Here is a 12704-nt window from a genome sequence, read left to right on the forward strand (position 1 = left end):
AAGTTGTACCTTTGTTCTCCCTGCTGACATCTGGGGCAGGTATTTCACTCACTTTACCTTGTGACTTCTTTTCTGAGAGTCAGATGGGTCAAGGAGTAAGTTGTCCTCATTGTCTGTGGGTTGAAAAGAAAGTTTAGGAATAAAGGAGTTGGAGAAAGAAGCATATAGGCAGAGAGGTGGGACAGTCATCAAAGCATAGGACGGTGTGCCCTGGGTTGAGAGAGGTCTCAGAATAGAAGGTGCTCCTCTTGGGATTCACACTGCAGGCCTTGGCAGGCAGCCTGCCTTTATCACAGTAAATTTTCAGACTTCAAGATTGGGCACCACACCCTGGTGTTAAGCTGTTAACCTCAAGCATCAAGGCCACAGCTACTGGGAATAATTCCTCCTTCAAGTTGTGGCCTCATCAAGTTCTTGGTCTGGACACACCACAAAGGGTAAATGTTCCTAAATCCAGTCTCATGATGCTGGGATTCTGTATATATTCTGGCAGCTCCCACTCCTTTACTGCAGGACACATGCTGAGCAGAGTTGTTCTAGAGTGGATCATGGCATTGCAGTTGCAGAGAGAGACAGACAGATGACTTTTTTCTTCTACTTCCTGGAAGAATAAAATTGGAAACAATGTGGATACTTCAAGGAAATAAAGGACATTTCTAGAGCCAGACTTTTCACAGCAAAGTCTGCTGTGCGTCTAGACGGTTTTCAAATTCAGGAGCTCCGGAGACTTCCCTTAGTCTCCTTGCTGTGTGCTGTGAAGTTACACCCAGGCTATCAGCAGAGGGCTCCCTCAACTTTAGAAGCGGCTACTGATGCTCGGGAGGCCAAGCCATGTAAATGAGAGAAGAAATGCAGATCTGACTGAGAGTTTAAAATCCACTGCCCCAAAGTACTTTTGGAGAGAAGAAACACTAAGCCATCCTGAAAACAGACCACTTCAGCAAGAAGGTATTTGCTAGCGTTTACATTAAATGACACTGTTTAAATTCCTGGATCGAGGTCAGTGTAATGTTTATGCTCAGAGTAACACATAGCTAAGTTATCCTTCAGCGAACCTAAGGAACAGAACAACTCCCTGACCAGTGGTTTAATTGTTTCTGGACTGGTGGCTAGATGACTCCCAAATATTGAATCACAGAGCCATCAATCACTATCATTCCCAGGTCTGGACCAGAGCTTTGCAGATGCCAAATCCCCATGTGGCATTTGCCCAAAATCATGCCAGCTAAACACACAGCACCTGAGAGATAAAGCATAATGTCCGGGTAGCTAATGGCCACTGTCAGGGCCGTTGGAGCTGGCCAACTGCTCTCAACTGAGATGGAAAAGGCTGTGTGGTGAAGATGGACCCAGGAAAAGGAAACCAGACACTGCCAAAACTATGTTTCTCTGAAGTTAATATATTGTGGGGGTGTTGGGATTGCTCTACTCTGAACACATAGCAGACTGGGCTCCAGGGCAAGAATTAGTAGGAATCAGAGTGCCTTTTTCCTCAGAAGTTGCTTGACAACCTCTGTTCAGTTGTTACCATCTGACTCTTTTTCTTAGCTCTAGGCAAATAATCATGTTCCTTTATTATAACCTCGTCTGAGACGTGTCACAGTGAATGATGCCAATGAATGTCTGACATCAAGTATGCCTCTTTGAAGAAATTACAGGAGAATGCCCCAAATTCTTTGACTACATTTGAGAGACATCTTGATCTTTTATTTGGGGATGATGAGGACATACCTAGTCAGCGGTGAGCTTTTCTAACCTTTTCAAATTCCAGGGAAGAGGAGGCACCATACTGAACAAAACTTACCTCCCACCTGTCTCGTGGGAGCACGTACCAAACAGAGGAACCAGTTGGCTACTGGGCAAACTATACACAAAGGAATGCTAAGTGGGCTCAAGGAGACGTGGGCTTTGTAAGGTGAGGGTTAATCAGCAGGATCTGGAAGCGTTTCCAAGAAGAAGCATGTGTCTTCCTTGTGACAGCAGGGCAAACACATATGAGTAGAATCTTTGGAGAAGCCACTCCAGGCTACTGCGGTGGGAAACTCAACGGTTTCTGTTTGTGCTGGCTTTGCTCATTCACATGTTTCTCATCAGCTGCATTCAGATTGATTCCATTTGCAAAGCTCTCCTGGCAATCTTGGTGGCAAAATCTCCAGCAGTTCTGATCCTGCCCAGGCCCTGTCTTCTCGTGTAGCTTCTTGGCACTTTAGCTTCTAAGCAGAAATTGGCTAAGCAGATGCAGGAATTGAACAAAGCCAAATGTAAAACAGAATGCTGGAACACTGAACCAAGTGGGGAGCAGGAAGGCAGTGAGGGGCAGTGAGGGACCAGGAAAGGGAGGGGCTTCCTTAGAACCAGACTGAATCATGCTCCCATCTTGTCAGCATACCCGCTCATTATGCCAGATCAAAGGTTACATCCCCTTTATGCTTCCGTCTTACTAATGGATGCAATATAAAATATTTGGGCCCTTGGCCCTCGTGGAAGTTGTGACCCATGACACTCTGACACCGCTTAATTTTTCTCAGAATCCTTTGACTTAGCTTTGCAGACTCTGATCAGCTTCCTTCTCTGAACACACCTCCCCAGCTTCAACCGTTTCACATATGTGGTCTGTCTTTTCTTCCTCCACTTGATGCTGACTTTTCTTGTACTGTTAGGGAGGATGCTTGTCAGCCCACCATTTACATTGACATGGCAGGGAAAGGCCATCCAGTTGGAGAAATGTCCAAGCCCTCTCTTCCCACTGTTGAGACTGGGAGAACCTCACTGCTGTCCACAGCCCTGGGCTGCTTCCCAGGGACCGACAGCACATGTTCTGTTGCTCTTATCATGCATGTTGCTGTCTGGATTTGATTTTTGCATGTGCGGGTCATAGGGCCTGAAATTAGGGTGGAGACCCAACTGTTAGGAAGGAGAGAGTCCATTGGCTTTAGGTTCAAGGCATTGATCCAGTCCAATAAAGCTGTACACACACACACACACATACATGCATGCACACACGCATGCACACACAGGTGCACACAGGGCAGGTGGTCTCACAGTCACATAGTTCAAAATGCAGAAGACACAATGGGCGTATACATCTTCCCACACTCCTGCCCCTTAGCTTCTTAGTCCCCTCTGTAGAGCCCACCAGGGTCCTCTGCACATGTTTTAAATGTACATTAGCAAACAAATCATATATTTCCCCACAGTTGGTAGCATACTATATTGTTCAGCATCCTTTTGTGTTTTTCACCTTTTAAAAGGGCTGTGTAGTGTATCATTGAATGAATTTCCATAATTTGTTTAACAAGTTCCATATGACAGGCATTTGGTAGTTTCTAATCTTTTGCTGTTGTAATAAAAATATAAATCAGTTTATTTGATCCTCAGAGCTTGTGTTTATTTCTCAAGGCTCAGTACTGGGAGGGGAAAGGAGTGTGGCCCACCCTCTGAACATCTGCCATGGCACTGGAGGTGAAGCCCCGGACCACTGGGGCTGGCACGTCCAGGCTGGCTCTTTGGTTCTGCCCAATCCCCATCAACTTGTCATCACATAGAGGACTTATGCTACCAGTTCTGGTGTTCACTAAGCTAGGTAATTGCATGCTTTTCTTTCTCCTTCTCTGCCTACATCCTTCTCCAACCCAGGGATTTAATTGTAACCAAAATCCTGATCCAGCAAGTCCACTCTCCCAAGACTTAGCGTATTGAATTCCCTACATTTCTGTAGCATGTGATAATTGGCAGTGCACTTTCACATAGCATTCTTTCATCTAAATCTTGTACAAATGCTCTGCAGTTGGCAGGACATTCTCTCCATGAAGGAACTTTTCTCAGAGGGACTGTGTGGCTTGCCCAAGTTCACTTTGTTGATAACTGACAGACACAAAGCTGGAAGCCAGGTCACCTAACACTCCGTCCGCTGCTTTTCTAATATATGTGGTCATCCTTTTGCCACATGTGTGACATCCAAGTGAGCTTTCAACTTGGAATATGGCAGAGGTGCTAGCAATTTATGCTCAATTTTTATTTCCATCACTAGATAGATTGAAGCTCTTCAGACAAAAGGGATGATAGACCAGTTTATCCACATGGATCCCCTGGAGTGGTATACAACACGGTGAGGTCAATGCCAGTTGTCCAAGGAGGAGGAAAGAATGGCGGGAGGGTGGAGGACAGGAGGCACACGTGTGATGTGGAGTCAGGGGTGGGCTAGAGAGGGGCAGCAGGAAGAGGGAGGGAGGACCTCCATGTAAGAAGTGTCCACTGTGTACCTCAGTCACCAATAGCCACGCTCAGAACTTGGGGAGGACAGGCACCAGAGGCAGTGGGAGCAGTGGTGTGGTGGGCCAGCTCTGCTCCAGCAGCGGGCGTGGGGGTTCCCCGCGGCAGCCGGGGACTGAGGGGCTTTGGGCCCCGTGCTGAGTGAGCACAGCGAGCTGGTCTCTGCCCCCGGGCTCCCTGGTGTGGCTCCTCCCTTGGGGTGTGTCTCTGGCAGTGCCTTGGCTCCTACGAGCACAGGTTTGGGCAGTTCTGCTGCATCCACTCACCAGGCTTCCTTGGACGCACCGCCCCTGATGCAGGAAAGTAAGGTGTGAAGGAGCTGTGGGTGCAGTCTGCTGGCCCCACAGAGAGTGCCGCCCTGTAGGAGGCAGGGGTGTGAGGGCAGCCGGGGCACTGGACCTACTTCTGCAGGAGAAGAGGGAGCCTCGCAGGGGCGCTGCTGAGAGATACACCAGGTTGAGAGGTGGGCTGGCTGTGCACAAGCTCAGAAGCTGTGCTGAGGACCTCAAGAATTGTCCTACAGGAGGAGGGAATTATGAAGGAACTTGGAGGAAGTTCTCTCCCTCTCCCCATGAGCATGTACCAAGGAAAAGCCCTAAGAAGGCACAGGGAAGGTAGCCATTGGCAAGCCAGGAAGTGGGTCTTCACCAGGAACTGACCATGATTGCACCCTGGTCTCGGACTTGCAGCCTCTGAAACAGTGAGAATCAGATTCCTGTTCCTTAAGCCCCTCATCTCCAGGGCTTTGTCATGGCAGCCTGCCCAGATGGAGAAGCACACAGCCATTTCTCAGCACTGGCTTGGCTCTGGAAATCCAGGGCAAACACAGGGTCTTGGCTCCATGGAGCTTGAAGGAGGCATCAGATGAATATTCCTTGCAGATATACACAGTTATTATTATGGAAGAGAGCAATCAGGCCTCATTTAGACTATGGAAAGTAGGGGAGGACTTCTGAGGATGTGACTTCAGTCTTCAACATGAAGGATGAGTGGAGGGAGCAGGTTGAGCAGAAGAAAGAGCACTGTAGCCTTGGGGAGGGCGTGCAAGGCCTGGGGTGACCGGGTTTGGGGAGAAGCTGACAAGACACAGTGTCGCTGGGAGTTTCAGGTGATGGTCACTTGGGAACTGGCACATCTTGATGAGAGGGTTTAAGTGGAGAAGTGAAATGATCCAATGTTTGTATTTAAAAGATTTGTTATTGTTGTTCTGTCAATAAATCCTGTCCCACTCTTTGCGACCTCATAGACTGCAGCATGCCAGGCTCCCCTGTCCTTCACTATCTCCCGGAATTTGCTCAAATTCATGTCCACTGAGTCAGTGATGCTATCTAACCATCTCATCTTCTGCTGTCCCCTTCTCCTTTTGCCTTTAATCTTTCCTAGCATCAGGGTCTTTTGCAATGAGTTGGTTGTTTGCATCAGGTGGCTGAAGTATTGGAGCTTCAGCCTCAGCATCAGTCCTTCCAATGAATAGTCAGAGTTGATTTCCTTTAGGATTGACTGGTTTGATCTCCTTGCAGCCCAAGGGATTCTCAAGAGTCTTATTCAACACCACAGTTCAAAAGCATCAATTCTTAGGTGCTCAGCCTTTTTATGGTCCAGCTCTCACATCCATACATGACTATTGGAAAAACCACAGCTTTGACTAAATGGACTTCTGTTGGCAAAGTAATGTCTCCGTATTTTAATATACTGTCTTGATTTGTCATAGCTTTCCTTCCAAGGAAAACTATGAATAACATGAGAATCAGATGGGAGGGGTGGGATGCATGGTGGATGCTGACCTAGGTTTGGGGGTCCTGAGCAGCAGGCAGATTAGAGGGATGTAGTTCATGTGGGAGCCGGTGCACAGGATGGTGAGGAGTGGGAGGGGAACAGAAGACAGGTAACAGGAGCAGCAGCTGGGAGAGGGTGAGTTTGAGGCACTGAGTCTGGTGGGAAGCTGTAAACATACGGACTCATGGTTCAGGAGACCGATTCAGCCTGTGCAGAAAGGAACGGACACATCGGGCCCAGGCCGCTGTCCCTAGAGAGGCCTGTCACAAGGCTGGCCCTTGGCTGGCATTTGGGAACTTGGCTCTCAAAGTGTCCCCATCACCAGTTAACTGATAAGGCTGCTTTTTGGTGCCTGGACTGTTTGTGCAGACCATGTGGTTTATGCTGAACACCTGTTCTCCTTCTGGGAGTCTAGAATGTTGGTTGTGAGGCAGAGGGCTCCTTTGTGAGCAGCCCCCAGGGACAGCCCTGAGCTCTGAGTCCCTGCTGGGCTTCCCTGGGCTGACACCTCACAGGCATGTATTTGGGGAAGAGTGAGCTCCGTGTGACCCCTCATATTGGGGGGGAGAGAGCACAGGGAAGCCTTACGGTGACTCCTCTGGACCCACGTGTATCTCTGTCCTTATGATTCGGCCACTATCCTCCCTGTGTCTCTGTAATAAATCTCAGCTGTAAACACAACTTGCACTGAATGTTGTGCATTCTAGTGAATCTCTGATGATGAGGTGACCTTGGGGACCCCTGACACAGTCTCAGGATTTGAATTTGGGAATGATCTGCATGTTGGAAAAAACCATGAGCATGGGAGTGTGTGAGATGCCCCAGGAAGCATGAGTAGGGCCCTGAGGGTCTCCACAAGTTAGGAGTGACTGGGGGACAGGAACCACAAAGGAGGTGAGGACTCAGGCGGCAGGAGAAAGGAACGTCTGCGGGACTGAGCAAGGTCATTGTCAGCCTTGCGAGCAGTCCTGTGGGAGGCTGTGGGGAGAGTGACTTGGTAGCAGATTAGGAGAGTGGAAGGAACAGAGGGATGTGGGGAGATGTAAACACATTGTAAGATGGAAATGACTTGATCATTTGTTTTATTTATTAAGTGCGCTGCACGACAGGCAACAAACGCCAGTGATGCAGTGAACCCAGGGTGTGGTCCTGGCCTCACGGGGTCTGTGGTCCAGCTTAGTGTCTGAAAAGCAAAGTACATGAGGCTATGGCGTGTTGCACCTAACCTGAGGGCTTCTTTGACTAAGTGACCTTGAATCTGGGAATTTATGAATAAGTAGGGCATTGTTGAAGTTGGGGGAGTAGAAAAAGGGAGCAAGGTCATTTCGGGAAGAGGGAAGAATAGATGTGGGCTGAGGACCTGAGAATGGAGAGGGCTGTGGTGTCTGCAAGGAACTGATTCTACCTGGAGAAAATAGCTCAGTGTGTAACAGAAATAGGAAAAGAGGATGGTTCTAAAAACCTAAGTAGAGCTATGGGTCAGACCTTAAGACTGGTTGCAAGATACTGTGCTTTCTTGTATGATGACTTTCATTCTCTTGTGGGCAGGGGTTTTTTTTTTTAATCCCATCCCTTTTCTGAGATCTAGCACATCTGGTGACTAGAAAAATAGACAGATCTTTGGTAACATAACTCCAGATGGAGAAGAAGGACACATTCTTCCAGCATCACAGTGCCCCAGAGATGGGCAAGCGTGGGGAGGCTGCTGTCATGTTGTCCTTGATTGTGTCCCCATGAGGGCTTGTGTAGCTTCCCCTCGTCTACCCTGAGATCTGAAGATCCAGGTCCATGCAGCAGTGACAGCAGACAGTGTGGACTAACTGATAAATCATGTCAGGGAGCAAGCACAAGGAAAGGCAGGACTCTGGGTGGGTGGTAGAAGAGAGAGGGGCAGGCAAGGATGACGGAGTGGGGAGTCCTGGAAGCCTATGTGCTATGCCTGGAGGACCTGGGAGATTAATTTAATAAGGTCCCAAGTACCCCCTCTACTATGGACTTGAGAGTTACTGGAATATGCTTCTTGGTTCTAAAATAAGATAAAATCAGGGTGTTCCTCTAGCTTTGGGTCTGTAGCCTGACTGGTCAACTGCGAGACTGTGTGTCCTTTCTCCTCAAATCATGGGTGATGTCGGGTTGAGTTCTGCTGAGTTGGGAGAGGTGAGGTCTTCCACTCATGGTGGGATCATGAACTCATCAGAAGAGTAAAGAAAGTGGAAGGTAATTTTGTATACGATCAGCAATAGAACTAATGAGGGAGGCCTGGTTGGGTGGCTGGTCAGAGCTTCCACTGGACATGCTAACTTCGTGGTGGCCCCTTGAACTTCAGTGGCATGGACCCTGGTTGTCAGAGTCAACACCATGATGGTAAGCCTGGGGCAGAGGGTGCAGTGGTCTCTGTGGGCTCTGCTACAGAGTCCCAGTCAGTCAGTGGGGCAAGGAAGATGGGAATGTTGGCAAGATGGAGCTTGACGTGCTGGGACATGGACTCCATGTGCACAGGGAAAGAAGCAGAGATGGAGGAGAAATAAAGATGGGGATGTGGGTGTGGGTGGTGGTCAAGGATCTGGGGTCCCTAGAATAAGTATTGAGGGAGCATGAAAGGTCTGGAAGGATTGGAAGTTGTGGTTGGTGGACACAATATTTAAATGTATGACTTAAAAAAAAATAAATCTATGACTTTGGAGGTGAAGTTGAGTTATAAGCAAGTTCAGGATGTGGCCTTGGGAGGTCCAGACCTCCAGACCCTTGGGAGGGTCGTCACCAGACCCTCTCTTTGATCTACCATTCACAATGGTTTTCTCCTTCCTTTCAGCCTTGGATGCATGTCCCTTCTCAGCTATCCTTTCCCCACTTTCTGGTCCAATAAGAGGAACTCATAGCATCTTTCTTTACTTCTGGAGAAAATTCTTTCACCTGTGTCTGATTCATTTGTGTTACTAGAAACTTAAGCTCTCCATGGTCCAAAAACCCTTTCAACTATTTTTTATTCCCTTTCTTAGAAACAGGAAGCTGTGCTTGGCTGAGGACACACTCTTCCAGTGTGCTAGGACTCACAGAATGTTTGGAATGAGGAACAGTGAGGGCTGGGGAAGACTCCTCTTCCCTCTCCTTTCCTGGGGGCATCTGTACGTCTGCCAGGGATGGGCTGGGCAGCTGGTGGAGATGCAAAGCCAGCCAGAACTTTCCTGTCTTTTGTTGCTGAGCCCCAGGCCTGAGGGAACATATGTCCTAAAGAGACAGGTGCATTTGAGGGCTTTTCTCCCAGCTCTAGCATCTCAGCTCAGGATCCACTGGGCATTGGGTCTCATCTTTTCTTCCCAGTACTTGAGCAGGGTTTAGTTTTGGGTTGTGGGTTGGTTGACACTCAGTTTTCAGCCGGGAAGGCCCACTGCCTTCCCAGTGGGATATCAGAGAGGTCTCCCTCTGAAGAAGCGGGCACTGAGCTGTCACAGGGTGCACCTGTTCTATAAGCCTGGCCTGGCTGTGGGGAAGTGCTGACCAGAAAGCAGACAGGTGCCTGAGAGGGGCTCATGAGGTGCCCTCTAGGCAGGGGCACAGCCCAACCGCCCTGCTTGCTCAGCGCTGTCAACCTCTCATTCCCCTTGCGCTTTATGTTGATTTGTTTGGAACTGTTTCTTATGTAAGGTTGATCTGACCACAGTATGTCTCCACGGATCAACGAGATTGAATTAGCAAAAACATCGACTTAGGTTTGTGCCCTCATTTCTTCTCACATTCCGTGGGCAGTTTTCTTGAAGCTACAGGCTCAGCCAGAGGACCTGGATGGGGTGGGGAAACGTGCCGTGCTAGTAGAGACCTTTCTCAGAAAGACATGCTGTCCTGCAGTCACAGCCCCCACAGGTCGGCCAACCCTGGTTTGCATTTCTACAGGGCAGGGTGGTACTGCCTGTGCCCTCCCCTCCTCCCTCCCAGGACACACGGGCAGCCTGCTCAGGATCCAGTCCCCTGGTGGAGTTAGGGGTGGAAGATACTGCTGTGGATACAGGTCTCCACTCTGCACGGGGAGAGGGTGGAGGAGGACAGGTGTCGGGGTGTGGATGCATTCTTGCCCAGAACTCTGTCTTCACAGCCTTCATCATGCTCACCGTGTCTTGCCTTTAACTTTGACTGAGTATTAAATAATTTAGCTTCAACTCACCCAAGAGGCAAAAGGCAGTGATGCAGCTGTGTCAGGAGAAATCTCGAATTCCAAGGATAGCACTGCACCTGATTCTCTTTGGTAAATTCCACATTGTATTCACTCTTGTAATCAAACCAGTCCTAATTCCCGAATAGTCAAGGGGAGGTGGCTGCTTCCTGAGGAGTTTGGGGATCTGAGGCAGAGCCCACACAGCAGATATCGCTGGGGCTCCGGACCCCCTTTCCTTGAGACCTGGGGAGACTCGGACATGGGGTTCTTGGGACGTATGCAGAGGCACCAGCTTACTTTGCAGATCTGAGAACACAACTGTGACAAAGTCACTCAGTTTTCTTGGACCACATAGAGGTCACACGACAAAGCATAAGACAGCATACTCTGAAGGACTTTCCTATTGTTCCTGTCATTTTTTTCTTTTTGGTGGAGGGAAGGCATGGTAAAAATGAAGAGGGCCCCAGAGGAAACCAAGAAGAACAGATGTTTGGATGCTAAGGGGGAGGTCTTCAGTTAAAGGGCACACTTGGTTAAGAAGCCCCCAAATGCAGGACATAACGCTGGGTGGGCGCCTTCAGAGAGCACCACGTGCAGCGGGGAGACGAGCCCCTCGCCCTGGGAGAGAGCGGTGCTTTACCGAGCTGGTCGGGGACAGTGAGATAGCACTCTTCTATGAAGTCACACACCCTCTGGTCAGCCACAGGGGAATGAAGGGGAGAGAATAACCCCAACAAGGACTCACTTATCTCAAGGATGGAAGGTCGGAAATAAACTTTGAGGCTAAAGGACCACCTTTGGAATATTTCTGCCAGGAGCTCAGAGGGCCCACAGGAATGACCACGTTACCTGCCAAGTCAGGGCCTCAGGGAGTTTCAGGGGAGGCACTGGTGCCACTTTGGTGAAGAATCCCTGCTGAGGGTGCAAGCTGTCAGGAGGGAAGTCAGTCTTCCCTCTGGGCAAGAAGGGTGGTCGTGGTGGGCTGGGGGAGCAACAGCCTGTCTCTCCCTGCAGATCTGTTTTCGGAGTCCCTGAGCTGCAGCTGCTGAGTTTCCAGACACAAACAAGCCTGTCTTCTGTGAGCCTTGCTGAGCCCACAGAGCCAGGAGGAGCCAAGCGGGATATTATTCTGCTCTGCGCACCAGCAGCTCTTCTGCCAGCTGAGTGCCAGGCAGACTCTGTGCCCGGTAATGATGCAGCCTGTAGGGAAGTCACAGCTGGGCATGCTGGGCAGTTACTGTGGACACACTTGGCCTTGATTATTTGGGGGAGAAAGAGGACGGAAAGAGACAAAGAATTGCAGAAATACACAGTCTATCTCAACAAAGCTGGTGCGCAACAAGGACAAATATGGCACTTCTGGTCATCATCAACATGCCTGTGTGTGCTTGTTTATGCTGAGGCAAGCCTGGCCTCCCGCTCACCAAGGACATGGCAGTAAGGGAAAAGTGGTCAGTGGTGTCCACGGCCACCACGTGGAGTTTGCACCACATCAAGACAACCCTCAGAAGGCTGGGTTGGGGCTGAAATCCCATTTGCCTGCCTCCCACAACCAAGTCCTCCCAGGGGCACCTTTCCTCTCACACAGGCTCTGTGCAGCATCCTCTCTGCTGAGCCCACTTTTCATTAGAAGGGGTCTTAGGAGAATGCTAAAGGGAAGGACCAGGGGGCCAAAGGGGACAGAAAAGGGAAGATCCTCATTCAGAGTTCTCCCATCTTCATTAGAGTGTCGCCTCTTGATATCGTCTGTTCCTTTCCATCCACTGTGCCCAGGGACTAAGCTCCTTGTACACCAGACCACATGGAAGATGAGCTGGGGGCTTGCTCAGAGCCAGGCAGAGATGAGGGGACCTGGAGTAAGGTGGGATCAGGGGGTTCTCAGGCAGGTTTCAGGTGCTGGTGGGGAGGTCATTCTGTGTAACAGCACTGATGGGGACAGCTGCCGTTTGTGTAGTCAAAAGAGTTGTGGGTTGGGGCTGAACTCGATGTGGAGAGGAGCTGAGGTCACTGGGATGATGGTCCTTAGAAACAGGTGCGGCATTCCTCAGATGCTAAGAGAATCTTGTTTCTCCGGCTGGTTGGTATGTAAATATGAGGATGAGGACGCAAGCAGAGTGGAATGGGAGAGGATTTCCCAAGAATAAGCAACCTGAGGGCATTGCCAAACCTTTGTTACCCCAGAGTTGGAAGTTTCCACTAGAGCAGGGCTTCTCAAAGCAGGGTCCCCAAACTAGCAGCCTCCATGTCATCTGGGAACTTGTTAGAAAAGCAGATTTGCAGTCCCTGACGCACTGACTCAGAAACCCTTGGGGTTGGGCCCTGCCATCTGTGTTTCAAGCAGGCCTTTAATGACCCTAATGCCCACTGAAGTTGGGGAACCTCCAGTCTGGAGTATGCAGATACAGCCTTGCCTCAACTGTCTGGACTCGGCAGACAAGAGCACTCAGAGGGAGGTCTCAGAGATGCAGGCAAGGTGCCAGCTTCCGTGGGTGTGCTCAAGGTGAGC

At 49.7% G+C, this 12704-nt stretch overlaps 1 long non-coding RNA gene across 1 annotated transcript in view; it reads left to right on the forward strand.

Moving 5' to 3' along the window:
- LOC122430491 overlaps positions 1-12704 on the forward strand; it is a 66879-nt gene that overhangs the window by 36228 nt on the left and 17947 nt on the right. The gene's annotated exons all lie outside the window — the stretch shown is intronic.

Source organism: Cervus canadensis, chromosome 29, assembly GCF_019320065.1.
Source record: "Cervus canadensis isolate Bull #8, Minnesota chromosome 29, ASM1932006v1, whole genome shotgun sequence".
Lineage (NCBI taxonomy): Eukaryota > Metazoa > Chordata > Mammalia > Artiodactyla > Cervidae > Cervus > Cervus canadensis.